Source organism: Balaenoptera borealis (genome assembly GCF_965194805.1).
Source record: "Balaenoptera borealis genome assembly, chromosome: 3".
NCBI classification, from domain to species: domain Eukaryota; kingdom Metazoa; phylum Chordata; class Mammalia; order Artiodactyla; family Balaenopteridae; genus Balaenoptera; species Balaenoptera borealis.
Genome location: NC_138866.1, coordinates 76629571 through 76646275, shown reverse-complemented (window position 1 = coordinate 76646275; position 16705 = coordinate 76629571). Strand labels below are relative to the sequence as shown.

The following is a 16705-nucleotide window of genomic DNA, read 5'->3' as shown; positions in this document are numbered from 1 at the left end:
GGGGGGGTAGGTGTGATGAATTGGGAGATTGGGATTGACATATATACACTAATATGTGTAAAATAGATAACTAATAAGAACCTGCTGTATTAAAAAAATAATAAAATAAAATTGAAAAACAAAATGAGGCCCACATTGACTTTCCAAAGCAACCAGTTAATAATAGAACAGGAATTCGGTCCAAGTTCTTCTAGTTGATGGTCCACAGCTTTTCCCACCAAACCATGAATGAAAAGAAAAATGATGATGGATTTGGAACGTCTTCCCCATCAGCATCTGGACCACCTCTGGCCTAGTATTACAGTATTCCAGGCATCACCAGGTTATGTCCCTGCTCACCCAACTCCAGTCCCCTGCTGACACCTACGAGGCACTAGATTAGCCAGTCTCTACTTACAACTGAGTCTTCAAATGCTGGAACTGGAGGCCATCCACTTTCCTACCCACTCAGACACTGCATTGTATCAAGGGCAGCCATCTGAGGCCGGCTATTAAAACAGGCTCTGGGAATGTTAAGGGGTATCTCGTAGGAAAGAAAGCCTGAGGTACGAAGGTTATTTTGCTTCCAAACTGGTTTATGCTTTTTGAATGAGACATTGGTTCTTAAGGGACATTGTCAACCCTCTGCTCCATGTTTTTCCACACATTAAAAAAAAATTTTTTTTTTGCTAAGTCAGTCCATCCAGAACGAATGAAATGTCACCTTGCTTTAGGCCCGCATGTTCTAAATGTCCTCATAATTTATAAATGTCCTCTAAATGTTCTCATAAGTAGTCACCCTGGAAACACAGATTTCGTGTTGCCATGTGGTTTTCACTCCCCTCACCTCTCCGTTCCGACAGCCGTATACAAATCAAAATTCAGCAGTGTGTAAGAATCAAACAGAGAGCAAAGGCTGTTTCCCTCAAGTCCTAATAATCCTTGAAAATAATAAAGCACTAGAAATATCCTCGCTGTACTGTCCTAAACCACTAAATTCCCAACACCAAAATAAACTCTACAGAGCAAAGATTTAAAGATTTTTAAAAGGTGAAAGTGTTAGAAAAAAACGTGGGTAAAACTTATTATACTTTTATAACCTCAGGAGTGAAGATGACCTTTATAAACACAATACAAAATGTCTATGACTCCATAAAATGTAAAGCGTCTGTATAGCCAGAAGCCATCAAGTCAGAAGACAAATCACAACATAAGAGAAATATTTGCAACACAACAGATAAAAGACTATTCATCTACTACAACGTACACTTTACAAATAAATGTTTAAGAAATTTTCGTGGTAAAACAGATACAGCATAAAAAACAATGAAAATGGTAAATTTTAAGTGTACAGTTCAATGGTATTAGGTACGTTCACATTGTTACACAACCATGGCCACCATCCATGTCCAGAACTTTTTTCTCCTCCCACACGAAAACTCTGTACCCATTAAACAATAAGCCCCATTCCCGCCTCCCCCCAGCCCCTGGCAACCACCATTCTACTTTTTGTCTCTATGAATATGACTCCTCTGAGTACCTCATGTACATGGACTCATATATGTCCTTTTTTGTGACTGGCTTATTTCACTCAGCATGTCCTCAAGGTTCCTCCATGTTGTAGTATGTATGTGTCAGAATTTCCTTCCTTTTCAAGGCCAAATAATATTCCATTGTATGTATATAGCACATGTTTTATCCATTCATCCATCAAAGGTCATTTAGGCTGTTTCCATATATTGGCTATTGTGTACAAATCAATTTTTTTAAAAGACAAAGAATCCAGTTAATGGACAAAACTCCAGGAGGTCCGAGTCCCAGCTCATGCAGAGAACTACTGCTGGGGAAGAAAAGCCAGCTGAGATGGGAGCAGTCACATAGGTCTAGAGTGACAAAGCTGGAGATCTGAAGCGTGACCAACGTCCCTCACACGACGCTTGCTGAGTTCTGAAGATGCTGCAGAGACTAACGTGTTTTCGTACATTCTTAATATCCCCTGCAGCAGCCTCCCACCACTATGAGCTGCCTGCCTGGGCTGTCCCTCAAATGATCTCCCTAAGCACTAGTTATTTTTTCTGTGCTTGAGTCAGTCAGTCATCTGGTCACAAACTTGCGTAAATTCTGAGTGGCCAGCTCCTACCCTTAATTTGTCCCTTTTAAGCCCTATTAATTTAGTGTGTGATTTTGCAAAATCCCAGGTTTCTCAGGAAGGCATACAGCAGAAACATCTTTACTTCCACACCCGGGCACAAAGAAGACATTTTGTGCCTTCTACTTTAGAGAGAGGAAGAAAGCTAGGTAACAGGCTGGCAATTCAGAGAAAAAGACAAAAGTAAAATGTGCAGGGTGAGGGGGTAGTAACAGCTCTCATGTAAATAAACTATTTGCCCATTTGTGATTGTAAAATGATTTTACACTAAATCAATGCACTAACAGTAATGTGAATGAATAATGATATGTTACTAGTTCAAGGTTTGAACAAGAAAGCAGGAATCTTTTCTTCCCATTAACAATAGCACTTGCTGGAAGACACAAAATTGTCATCTACAAAGGTGAGAGCTTCTTAATTGCAGGCACCATCGGCACATTGTTCCTTGGAATTAGCAATTTAGCTTTATAAGTGAAAGAATTTTGGTTAGATGCTAAAAAGTGTCAGTTATATTCCTACCTCCATCAAGCTACCAGTTAAAAATCATCTAAGTATTTTTTTTCAAATGTTTAAAATCAAAACAATTTTAGAATGACTGAATTACTGTAACAGGTATATAAAATTATAAACACCACAACTTTGCATTTATTTAGGACTTCTTCTTTTTTAAGCATTAAAAGCATGTGCTTAGTAAGCAAGGTACTGCTTGTTAAAATGAGTCTCTTTCAGGGGTCCCCTTGGCCTCTGTGGGAGATACACCTTCCTTCTCTTTCTCTGAGATCTGTCAACGGGGAGCTCCAGGGAGCATTAAAAACAAACAAGGTGGGAAGTTGTGAGCTGGCTAGGAACTTTGCCGGATGACTACTGAGTTGTCTGTTTAGAAATCACCCGCAGGAAAGATCAGAAGAAGAACAAAAATAATACAAAGCAAAAACATGTACCACATACATACCCAGTATCTGCAAGGCTTTGTGCCTGGTGCTCTAAGAACCAGGCAAAAAGTGGATGGAAGTTACTGGGGCCTGAAGATCGTGCCACCCATATTGGTGCCTATTTACTTGTCCCATGGCTAAAGTGATGCTGGTCAGAGTCTTCCTCTCTCACAGACACTAGCGGAATTTCTGCTCTAGGATTTTAAAGTGACCGAATGCACCTCATAAATGCTCGACTCACCAAAGGGAGACTTACTCATTCTGCTAGGAGGAGATCTGTCTAGTAGACACAATGGTGAGGTTCGAATAACAGGAACATTCTACAGGTGGACCAACGCATTTACTCCTATAAGGACAGACCTAAAAAGAAATCAGTTTTCCGAAGTCTAGCCAAGAGAAGGCAGCTCTAGCGAAGAGGCAGGGGACACACCGGTACCACGGCGAGTGCCGACTAGTCATCACTTCAACTCTCCATTTGCCCACTTCTGGGCAGATATCAAGATCGTAAATATTCTATATTAAAGTGCCTTAAGCTCTTTGGAAGAAAAGCAGCCTTACACAAATGAATCACTGTGACTCAACGCTGAATTAGGGGAGAGAAGATAAAGCAGTGAGAACAGTTTCAAAAACTAAACTGCACTGAATCCAATTCATTAAAATCCTCTCTCAAAAATACTTATAGATGTTAAATCAATGTTCCTTATTCCTCTGGGGACAAACTCCAGCACCCTCACTTTTCTTCACCACTCTCAGCATCAAAACCACTTCTGTGCCAATGCCATATTAGGGGTCAAGCAAAATACATGGTGAAAGCTTTCTCCACAGACCAGATATCACCATAAAGGCAGCAGATGAGAGCCAGTGCTGGACACCTCGTGAAGAACAGGAGAGGGACACAGGAACGACATGCCCAACAAAATCAACAGTGTCACTAGCTGTCATTTTCATCTGTGCTTTGTGTGTCCTCTTCTCTTTGATGAAGTACATTTAAATGATCAAATATTTCACATGGCCTTTCACAGGGCACTACACACCTTTCATTCAAAATGACTGTTAGAAATAGTGCAATGCCTGGAAAAAGAGGTATACGTTTTATCCAGTATAACAAGACCAAATGGGAGAATAACCCTTTGTTAAAAGCATGCGTTGCATTTGAAATCTAAGGCACTCCCAGGGCCAAGGTTTTAAAATAATCTGAGCCATAAACTGAGACAGTTAAAGAGCAATACACAATAGATAATACAGAGCTCAGAAAATAAAAGCATATATTATTTAAACACTGAAAACTATTGTGTATTCATCTAATTGGCAATATGAAAAGATGGAACTCGTTTGTTCTAAATTACACAGAAAAATGAAATAGCAATTAAGAATCATCTTAGCAAACTTCCCATTCCTAAGAGGCTGACAACTAGCTAGTGACTTACATAGTTCCCTTGCTTTTTCTCAGTTATATATTGGCGAGGGGGAGGGGGAGAGAGAGAGACAGACAGAGAGAGAGAGGGGTGAAATGCAAGTCAGTTAGCTATTTTTATATTGGATCTTCCAATAACTATATTTGAAGACAGGAAAAGGAAGGAACTCCAGGCTTCAAGAAGGATTTGTGTCATCTATATATTCCCTGCATGATGTAAATTATCTGTGGATCTTTGGAAGCAGCACAAAGTAATGGAAATCAAAGAGACATGTGCCTAAAACACATCTCCACAACTCATCAGCTCTGTGACCTCAGCAAGGTTAATTAATCTCTCTTAACCTTCTCAACTGTAAAATAAGATTTAATCCTATCGACTTCATAGAGCTACTGTCAAGTTGAAGTGAAAGAACACAGAATGTCTTTCAGAAGAGGCACAATCAACACTAGTGCTCCCTACGTGCTCTCCTTGTTCACCACTTACCACGCTAACAGACCATAGTTGGAAGGTATCCTACATGATATGGTAGTTTTTGCTTAGTATTTTTAAATTATCAATTATGGAACAGTAGCCATTAAAATTCGGTTTACAAAAAAAATGTTTAAATACAAGAAATGTAAAATATTCATAGGAAAGGTTATTTAATATGGGCATCCAAATGAGATTCCTCACAAAATTATCATCTATAATGTTAGGGACAATTCTTGGTAAAAGGGCAAAACTACAATATAAAACATTTCCCAGTATGGATTTCCATTAACATGTAAACTAACTCCTCTCAAAGAGGGCACCTTAGTTGATGTTCTGCCCATTTGAAATGCTTTGCTGTTCTGATCTTAGCTCTCCTGCGTTCTCTTTTTAAGGGAGGAGCTTGTCTTTCACTGCTAATTGACCAAATCAATCATCGCACCCAGACTGGTGACACAAGACACTCATGTATACTACATTGATGCATTGATGGCAAAGGGAAAAAACTGAGTCCCTAGAGGCCAGTGACTAGAACCCATATTTGGCAAGAACTTTCCAAAATTCATTAGTAAAAATTAATATAACACTCATATAGCCTGCATATATTATTTAGAGATTATTGTGTAAAAGACGTAAGAGAAAAAATAATATAAAGAGGCTTTAACTTAAACACAGCAGCTACACCTACTTTTAAACAAAGGCTGAAACCAAACGTTCAGCTTTTAAACTGACTGGTTTTAAAGAGAATAGAAATTATACACACAGGTGCCAAATAATACTGACTCCCAAACAGTCAACACTACAGTTGTTCAATTAATGAAGAAGGTAGAAGAGACAACCAAAACATCATTAATTTGGGACCGTACAGCACATTACAGAACATAAGGGACTTTCAGCAGATTTACATTCATAATTATGTTTTGCTCAATCTAATATTAAGATTGCCTTGCAGTATTTCTTAAGCCTCATGGTGGGATGACTAACAACACACTAAGCGGCAAGTGCAATGGGCCTGGGATGAGACCTAACGCAGTGGTCTCTCATGTACAAATCGCCCTAAGTCATTGAACTTTATACGTTTCCCATAAACCTGAAAAGCAGCCCACTGAGTCATAACAGAACGACCAAGAATATAATTAGCCGTAGCATCTTGAGTGCTTTTCCCATAAAATCAGAAACAAGACAGGAATGTCCTCTCCCACTACTCTGAGAACAAAAAGGAGACTTGAACGCGTGAAAAGCTATCCCCTGCTCTTGCTACGGACATCTCAGCGTCATCAAAGGGTACCAGATGGACGCTGGGACCTACAGACACTGCTGAAGAGTACTGGAAATGGTAAGTATGTGAGGAGATATAAAGGACCATTTTTCTTCTCCTCTCTTAATTTCTTGAAAAGACCACTGATGCTTAAAGCAAAATAACATTATAAGGTGGGGGTCATTGCCCTATGTAGAAGTAAACAACAGCACAAAGAGTGAGGAGGAGGTGAATGGAATTGTACTTACATTTGAGGAGGGGGAAGAGTGAAATGTCAGTTCTCCTTAAGTTAATGTATCAATATAATGAAATCCCCCCAGGATAGCAATGAGCTCTTTCACAGCAGTTTTATAGTCATTCTTTATAAAGCTCGAATGTAAAAATAAACATACAAGAATAGCTAGGAACACAGTGAAAAGGAAGAGCCATGAAAAATATTAAAACACATTAAAAAGCCTCTTTCATGAAAACAGTACCTAGCACACGCACACAGAGATGCCAATGGAACAGAAAGTCCAGAAATAGACCCATTTCTACCATATGAGGGAGATGTATCTCAAACCACAGAGGCAAAGACAGCCCTTTTAATAAACAGGACTGGTACAAATGGACAGTTATTGGAAAAAGATAAAATTAGATCCATGCCTCAAACCATACAGAAGAATAAACTCCACATGCATCAGAGATCTAAATGTAAAATATGAAACTCAGCAAGTACTAGAAGAGACTATAGGTGAATTCCTCTTTAATGTGAGTATAGAGAAAGGCTTTCTTGCTATGATTTAAAACCCAGATGCAAAAAAAAAAAAAAAGATTGATAATTTGACTACGTAAAAACTTTTGCATAAGCAAAACTGAAAGACAAACTGGGAGAAAACATTTGTAACATACTACAGAGATAAAGGGTTAATACCTCTAATATACAAAGAGCTTTTACTTTTTTTACTTTTTAAAATTTTATTGAAGTATATAGTTGATTTACAACAAAGAGCTTTTTAAAATGGAGGAAGAACATGAATAAAAATCCTACAGAAAAACAAGAAAAGACAATTCACAAAAAGATATAAAAATGGCCCTTAAAATATGAAAAGACATTCAGCTTGACCCACGATAAGAGAAGTGCAAATGTGAACCACAGTAAGATCCTATTTTCCAGCCATCATATTGGCAAAGTTGGAAATAAACTCTGTTGGCAAATTATGGGAAGAGAGACACATTTTGCATTGTGGGAATGCAGAATGGAGGAGAACTGGCATTATCTTCTAACTGCATATGCATTTTCCCTTTGATCCTGTAATCCCACTTCGAGGAGGAACGTACCCTGAAGATAACCCCCAACAGTGTGAGGATGTATTTACACATGATTATTCATTGCAGGACCATTTATAACTGAAAAAGATTAAAAACCATCTAAATGTCCAAGAACAGGAGAATAGCTGAATAAACTATTGTATATACACACAACAGAGTACTAAGCAGCTAGTTAAAAAAGCAAAGCAAAGATCTCTATGAACTGACGGACGTGAAGTAAGTTCCAGGAAATACAGTTGAATATAAAATAAGCAAAGTGCAAAAAGAATCCATATACCTTGTTACTTTGAAAAAAGTAACATCTTTATTGAGATATAACTCACATTGCCATACAACTCACCCATTTAAAGTGCACAATGGCTTTCAGTACCTTTAGAGTTGTGCAACCACTACCACGATTTTAGAACATTTTCATCATCCCAGGAAGAACCACTGTTGTTTCCTCACTGCTGGAAGAACCAGCAGTCACTCCTCATTTACCCCCAGACTCTCTAGCCCTAGGCAAACATGTATCTACTTTCGGTCTCTTCAATGTGCCTATTATGGACACAGTGTGTGAGAAGGAAGGGGAAATGAAGAAAGCATATATATGCCCATCCATATAAAATGAAACCTAAGAAGGATAAACTAGAAAACAATGATGGAAGTTATCCACAAGGGGTAGGGGAAGCAGGGTGGAAGAGATATAGAAGGGAGTGATACATCTCTGGATGTACTTTGTAAAGTCTTAACCTTTGGAAGCTTAGCAATGTTATACGTACAACTGAATCAGTATGGTTGGGTACGAGAGGAAACACCTAAAACAGGAAATAAAAAAATACTCCTTTGTATTTCAAATGAATATCATAACCACGCTGAAGGAGCAGGGAAGGGAGAAATAACTAACTCAAGATATTTATTAAAAAAAAAAAAAAAAAAGAAAAGAAATTTGGGACTTCCCTGGTGGTCCAGTGCTTAAGACTCCATGCTCCCAATGCAGAGGGCATGGGTTGGATCCCTTGCCAGAGAACTAAGATCCCTCATGCCACACGACTTGGTCAAAAAAAAAACAAACAAGAAATTTATATAAACACCATACTTGACTGTATACTCTTTTTTTTTTTTCTTAACATCTTTGTTGGAGTATAATTGCTTTACAACGGTGTGTTAGTTTCTGCTTTATAACAAAGTGAATAGCTGTAAGTATACATATATCCCCACATCCCCTCCCGCTTGCGTCTCCCTCCCACCCTCCCTATCCCACCCCTCTAGGTGGTCACAAAGCACCGAACTGATCTCCCTGTGCTATGAGGCTGCTTCCCACTAGCTATCTATTTTTTGGTAGTATATATAGACTGTATACTATTAATTGTGGGGTAAAACAGCAAATAAATCCCCATCTCTTTCTAGAGGTTTTGGGTTTTGTAGTGGAAAATGAGAGAAGCAGTTTGGAAATTATACTAGCTAGATGAATTATAAGATTGAGCAAATAAGTAAATGGGTTGATATTGCTGAGGGCCAGAGTTCTCACTGTGAAAGAAGGAACATACAGATATGAAGGGAAAGGCAAGAAGGAATCTTGTGGGAATAGATTAGAATTGGAAGTACTGGTATGAATTCATGACTACAAAAAAAAAAAAATGTATATGTAAGAGAATGGACTTGAGTATATGGAGAGGGGGAAGGGTAAGCTGGGACATAGTGAGAGAGTGGCATGGACATATATACACTACCAAACATAAAATAGATAGCTAGTGGGAAGCAGCCACATAGCACAGGGAGATCAGCTCGGTGCTTTGTGACCACCTACAGGGGTGGGATAGGGAGGGTGGGAGGGAGGGAGACGCAAGAGGGAGGAGATATGGGGACATATGTATATGTATAACTGATTCACTTTGTTATAAAGCAGAAACTAACACACCATTGTAAAGCAATTATACTCTAATAAAGATGTTTAAAAAAAAGTATATGTAGAGATATATTCATGCATATGTGTGTGTGTACTCCTGTGCGTATGCATATATATATTCGTATTTTCCCTACCTCTGACCACCTAGCAAAGGCACCGCAGGAGCAATGTACACACGTAGCACCGTATCTTGGTCTTCAGAACCATCAGCACTGAAAGGAACCAGGGCCCCTGAGATAAATGGCCAATTCCAGGATTGGGACTGGGCAGGTACAAGATGAGTTTGAAACATCTTGAATGACAGAAAGTAAGAAAGTACCCCCCAAAATGATGGGGCATGTCACAAGCATACAGCAGCCAGCTAAAAGGGGCTTCCAAATGGCAAAATCCAAGATAATCTGAGGTGTGCTATAAGTAGAAAACACACACCAGATTTCAAACGTTTAGTACTCTCCCATCAAAATATATATGTGTGGGGTGTGTGTGTGTAATATCTCAGTAATTTTTCCATTGATTAAATGTTGAAATGATAATATTTTGGATATATCTAATTAAAAAAATATATTATTAACCTTAATTGCATTTGTTTCTTTCTACTTTTTATAATGTGGCTACTAAAAAATTTTAAATTGCATACGAGGCTCCCATTACTGAACAGTGCTGCCATCCATTAAGAGATTTTTTTAAAACAGATGAATTTTTTTTTTTTTTTTAATGAGCTAAACTATAGTGTCTAGAGCTACATTTGGGTAATAAAACTTTTTGAAAACATAGGAAGTCATTACTACAAACCAGGATGGTGGTTACAAACAGAGGGAAGGACTGGGCTATGATGGGGCTGTGTGTAAGGAGGACCCCTAGGGTACGAAGCTTTATTGGGTTGGCCAAAAAGTTCGAATGATATTTCTTGACCCAGGTGGTGATCACAAAGGTATTTGTCTTGTGCTTAAGCTATAAATTTATTTTGTGCAGTCTTCTGTACCTGTTTTATTCCATAATAAAATTATGCAACCAAAACAGAAATAAGATATTTCACTTTAGGCTTTCTTATGTAAAAGCAGATTCTTATATGTATCTAAGAAAAGCAAAGCAGAAACGATTGGCAGGTCTGGAAAAGATTAATCAACTTTTTAAAACTTCTTGAAGATTCCTTTAAATGACCATAAAATTTAAGCTAATTTAGCTCCCACTATGTACTTTCAAAATCAAACTGATGTTATAAATCTAGCAACCTACTCCTAAATCTTGCTTATTAAATAATTGAGACAACACAAATTGAACATTGCTAAAATTTGTGTCAAAGAAAAACAGAGCATTTTATAAAATTTAATGAAGCATGTTATCGCTTCCCAGTCTTTTAAATTAAAGCATGCTTTTTTATAATTAAACTTTTTCTTATAAATTATACGGTTTCAAATGACTAAACAGAATTTCCTCAATGTGGAGAAAACTGATCTACCTTTTTTTAATGGAGGTTAATGCTGTTGACTTCTCATCAAACATGAATAGCACATGCCTCTGCTTTTGTTTGTGTTTTTAAGAAAAAGATCCATATTAGTATCTTGCTGACAAATTTTCTGAGAAAGAAAATAAATTCCAGACTCTACTCCAAACTTCAGTAATGTCTGAAAACATTGGGTAATGGTCATATTATATACCAAAGGCAAATACAGTAATGTAATTCTAACATTAGAAAGACAAAATTGGTGTTTCTCAAAAAGTAGGTGTGTAACTTTCATGTATTTCAGAATCATCCAAGGAGCTCGTTTAAGGTAGAAATGCTCAGGTCCCACCCAAAAGCAACTAAATCGGACTCTACAGGGTGGAGTTAACATCCATAAAATTGTTCCCAAATCTCAGTGGACTATCAAGTGCCCTTAGACAGAAAACAAAAAGGGTACGGGAATGGACCATATGAATGATGAGCCCTACTTGGCGAACACCTCAGCGATCTGCGGCTCAGAATAAGACCACACAAGGAAAAGCTGGGCAAGCAAAAGGCATTTTCTATGTGTGGGATGCTCCTTCCAAATATGGGAGACTCAATATATACACATTCTTCAACCGATCATTTTACTGAGCACATTTACATATTTTGTCTCATTCCCTCAACTATTACAAAGTACAAATAAGAACAATTCCAAGCAACCTCTAAGGAGCTTCCCATCTAACAGGAGAATTGGATTTATAATGAATGTAAGTATCCCTTCCACAGAATACATTTAAACTTCCATTTCCTATTCTCGGATTACAACCTCCTGTCTCTTTGGCATCTTCTCAATATGCTTGCTCTTTAAGAGCCATTCCTAACCTCTTATTTCTTCCCTGTCCATCCCCTACCCCAGAATTAATTGACCACGTGTGTTTGCTCTCATCAGCACTCCTTATTCCCTTCTACGCTGGTCCAGCAAAACCCTAACCTTGGATTCATGACTTACCTGCTTCCCTAGGCAACAGGGCACTAGAGATTAACTATGACATGAGGATTTGTCCTACTTTTTTTTTTTTTTTAATTGTGGTAAAATACACATAAAATTTACCATCTTAACCATTTTTAAATTTACAGCTCAGTAGTGTTAAGTATGTTCTATAGTTCTGCAACCAACCTCCAGAACTTTCTCGTCTTGCAAAACTAAAACTCTATACCCATTAAACAACTCCCCATTTCCCCCTCACCCAGCTCCCACAACCATTTCTACTTACTGCCTCTATCGGTTTGATTACGCATATAGGTGGTCATGTGGGTATGTGTCTCTTTGTGACTGGCTTACTTCACTTGGTCCTATTATTTTCTTGTCAGTACTTTATGGTATTCCTTTCTACAGCAGTCTCATCCCTAAATCTGACGGGTATCTTAATCCCAGTACTCTCTTTAATCTTTCTCCTACTACTTTTAAAAGGACATGCCTTTTTTTTTTTCTGATTAAAAAAGTAATCCATGTTCAAAGCAAAATACTTGGGAAAAAAAAAATGAAAAAAGGCATTGGCTCCTGAATTCCTACTACCTAAAAAGAGTCACTATTAACATGAATGATATTACAGTCTTTATAAGGTCCTTACAGTTATCTTCTGTGTGTCTTGTTTCTGTATACATACGGATGCAGAAAAAAATTTTAACAAACTGGTATTATAACATACATACCAGATTTTTCTTTCCTGTTTCATCAATTGTCCTATTGGTTTTTGCCCTTCTCCCGGTCCTGTTCCTCTCATGTTCTAGGTCCACTCCTGCAAAGACCATTAACTGGGTGCTCTTCCTGCCTTTAAGTCTTGTACCTCTAAAGCACATGCCATATATGCCACCAGAGAGTCTTCCTAATTTTCAAATCTCATTGTCACTCCGCTTAAAACCCCTGAATAACTACTACGCAGAAGACAAAGTCTAAGACCTTCAGGACTCCAAAGAGGGTACTGGTACCTGCTCCCTGCCTTCCTCATCAGCCTGACCCCTAACCACTACCTACTGCCTCCTTATATGCCACTAGTGGGTACACACACCCCTCCACTCTGCAATATACTGGGATGTGCATTGCCTCCATGCCCTGGCTTTTGCTTTTTGCTGTTCCTTCTCTCTGGAATGACCACCCCCTTTTCTCCTTCATCCAGCTCACTCCTATGCATTTTAAGAGTAACCATCGTCAACTTTCATCATCACCTTCCAGAAAGAGTTCCTTTTGCCCACTCCAGCCTGCATTAGCGCCCCTCTACTGCTCACTGTAACAGTCTAGACTTTCCTCTGCTACTGGACGTACCACATGGTTTCCTAACGACTCACTGTATGTATGTCTACCTCACCAGCGGACTGTGAGCTTGAGGGCAAGGGCCACATCTGATTCGTCTTTGGATCTCCAGCACAGTGGCAAGTACATAAAAGACACTCAATAAATGTTTGATGATGAAGTTTCTAAATATACTTCCTCATTTTTTCAATTTTCAATAGCTAACTTTTTATTTGCCCTTGATAATTTTTAATGCTTTTCTACAAAGTCTAGCTTCAACCACTTATTGTGACCAAATTCCTTCCACTGAATTTCAGTTTTTAAAAAAAGTGACACTCTCGACAATTAAGATTCTCACTCCTTTAGGCTGCCAACAGGCAGAGGCAAAGTAATTAGGTCTAATCTACCTAGAGATTAATTTCAAATCAAGAAACATTTATAGGACACCTGTTTTGTGCCAGGCTATACTTATTGCTGGTGAAACAGTGCATTTATTAGCTTACACTGACACGTGCCATTAGAGAGCCCTATGATGGGGGGTGCTCAGGCCACAATAGAGTACAACCATTCATTTTTTAATAACATTTTTTCTAATAATAAAAGTAAAAACAAGGGTTCTTTAATTTCAATAAAGTATATACAGAAAACTAAAATTACCTGTTATTCCACCATACTGAGATAACCCTTCACTGTATTTTCATCCATTCATGCTCCGTGTTTATAATTTTATATAAATTGTACACATTCTAAGTACACTATTTAAAATCAATATTAAGTCACAAATGTGTTCAAAGTTACCACGTATTCTTCTACAGCCCAAATTTAATGGCTGTATAATGTTCCCTTTCATAGTTATCAAACAATTTAACCATTGCAATATTGGTGGAAATTCAGATGGTTTCCCATTTTTTCATCATAAATGATGATTCAATTAACTTTCTTATGCATAAATCTCTATCTGATACTCTATTTCTTAACTATAGAGTCAGAAGAGTAAAGTTATTAAAAGGGAGAACCTCTTATATCTAGAAACACATTAAAATACTTAACTATAAATAAACAATAAAATAAACAATAAACTATAAATAAACAATAAAATACTTTAACTAACAGTTCTATCAATTACATTGCCAATAACTATGTAATCAGAATGCCTCTCACACTATACCTTCATCAATAGTGAACATTATCATCTCATTTATATTCAGTGATTTGATAGGAAATGGTATTTTACTTTTAATCATTTAAATCTGTATTCAGTTGATAAGTATATCAAAGTAACATTCCACCTCACTATTTAATAGCCACCCCTGTTCTTAACAGGCATAGTCTTAAAATCTGGCTCTTGAAAGACTAATCAGAAGAATCTCATTGAGTTAGCTGATCTGATAGCCCCTATCTTCTTCTGTCACCCTCCTTATCATGTTCTGCCCTTATAAAGTTATTACTTAATACCTAAAAGCTTAGAGAACGACAACTACGTTTTATAAGCTCTGAGATAGCCCCCACTCCTTACCAATTCTCCTTGTCTTAGTGAATAAGGATTCCATTTACACATGTTGATTTCCTTCCCCTATTTATCACTCTCTACACCAGCTCTTTTTTCAAATTAAAAAAAAAAAAAACCTACAGCATCTTACTTTGTACGTACACTTCTTTTGAAGCTGTCAGTTATCATTTCAAGAAATAGACTAACATCAGCACTCTCCTTGTTGCCACCTCATTAAGCCTCTGGGGCCCTCACAGCTTAATGAAGGGTAAACTTGTCCAGTCAGACAGGCTATCCACTACAGAAAATGTGGCTTTGGATATCAGTGTGCCCTGAGAAGTTTCTTATGTTTAGGTAGCACGAATTCCTCTGGCATCAGAATTCATCTTCAAATGTGGTCAAAATCTCTTGAAGGCATAACCATCTTCTGCAAGTAACTTGACGACCTCTTAACCACCAATGAACAATTGACTTATTTTAGGACATTTAAAGAAAAACTGTTGGCTCTTACATTTCGTTTCTCAACAAGGACAAAAAATAACAAAAAGCGGCAGCAGAAGCTCCCCTGCACGCCAGACACTGTTCTACACTCTCCGCACATTTCTCACGTAACTTTCACAGCTACCACACGCGGTAAGTACTATTATCGCCCCATTTTACAGATGGGGAAACTCAGGAATAGAAGATTATGCGACTCGCTCAAGGTCAGACACGAGCAATCCTGGTGGCCCTGGGATTTGTACTGGCTACAGAGTCCTCCACTCCTACCACCCTGCTGCCTCTGTAGTGCAGTCCTCATGCAGGACTGACAGGCCCGAGTTTCAAAAACAAACACAAAACATGGAAAAACAAAGAAAACAAGTATCTCACCAACTTGAAAGGTATGGCCCTGCCCACAAGTTATTACTATTATTATTATTCAAATACTCTCAACCCATGGAGCAACTCCTAATAGACACGGACTAACCTCTGCAGTACGGTACCTATATACCTAATGTACATAAAACAGTGCCCATCCTTCAGGAGCTCGCAAACTAATTAGGGAGGAAAACAGGCGCGTTCCAGGCGACAGACACAAAGAGTGACAATTAGTATTTCAGAAAAGAGCCTCCTGTGAACTGATAGTCAGAAACAGTTTGGCAGGACAGGTGAGATGTCATCTGGAATTGAGAGGAGTGGAACTCAGATAGGCTGCAGTGAGAAGGGGCATTCGTGGCAGAATGAACTTAACAGAAGTCACAGGCGTGAGAGAACCATGTTGGTGGTAGAGGTGGTTCCCTCTCGTTGGCCAGGAGGGTTCTTTAGGAAAATGGAAACCAAGAGAGTTGGAAAGGTAAGTTGGGACCAGACTGCATCGCCTAAAAATGGTGGGAGAAGATATTTAAACTACAGCCCACAGAGTGGCAGCAGAAATGGTGAGAAAGCAATGACATAGTGAGGACAGAGAGAAAGATTCATTTGTCTTCCTATCCTGAAAATACAGGTACAAGAATCATACTCAAAATGTAAGCACATCCACAAATCTCCATAAATGTTAAGAAAAAAGAACAAAAGAAAAACTCAGGGCACACGCTGACTGACATGGCTTTATCATCTGGCCTCCTCTTTCAGGTCTGTTATCAGCTTCCACAGCACAAATGTTTGTATGTGAGCAGGGGCGGCAAGGAGGGAGGAGGGAAAGTCTAGGGAGAGAAACTGGGAAGAAATGGTTAGCAGCAAGCCTGTAAGTCATCTTCTCCCTTTGCAGGCTGGGAGGGACTGGGGTGTGGAAATGCCCTAGGAAAGAAAGAGGGCAGTTAACCTGGTCAGGTCTTCTTGTAAACAACTAGTGTCAGAGCTCTTAACAAAAAAAATCTCATGATGTTTATTAGCAGCAGAGTCCTCATCTATGGAATCATTTTAGCAGGATATACCTAATCTGTCTAGGATCACTTATGGTTAACAAATCTGGAATCTTTGAATTTATGGAGTATACTCCCTTGGAAAATATGTCACATAAGTTTTGTCACCATCAGAGTACAAAACAGAAATGCTTCCCAATGGAAACAATGTACTAACACACCACAGGCATTGCTTAGAGATGTGGTACCTTAAATG

General features: G+C 38.4%; 1 protein-coding gene and 1 long non-coding RNA gene across 2 annotated transcripts in view; both read right to left on the bottom strand.

Moving 5' to 3' along the window:
* LOC309625460 (cell death regulator Aven-like) overlaps nucleotides 1–16705 on the bottom strand; it is a 187029-nt gene that overhangs the window by 54853 nt on the left and 115471 nt on the right. The gene's annotated exons all lie outside the window — the stretch shown is intronic.
* On the bottom strand, nucleotides 11914–16676 carry LOC309625520. The gene is made up of 2 exons (XR_014242559.1): nucleotides 14221–16676; nucleotides 11914–14163 (listed from the first exon to the last, which is right to left on the bottom strand). It is a non-coding gene; the product is annotated as an uncharacterized lncRNA (long non-coding RNA).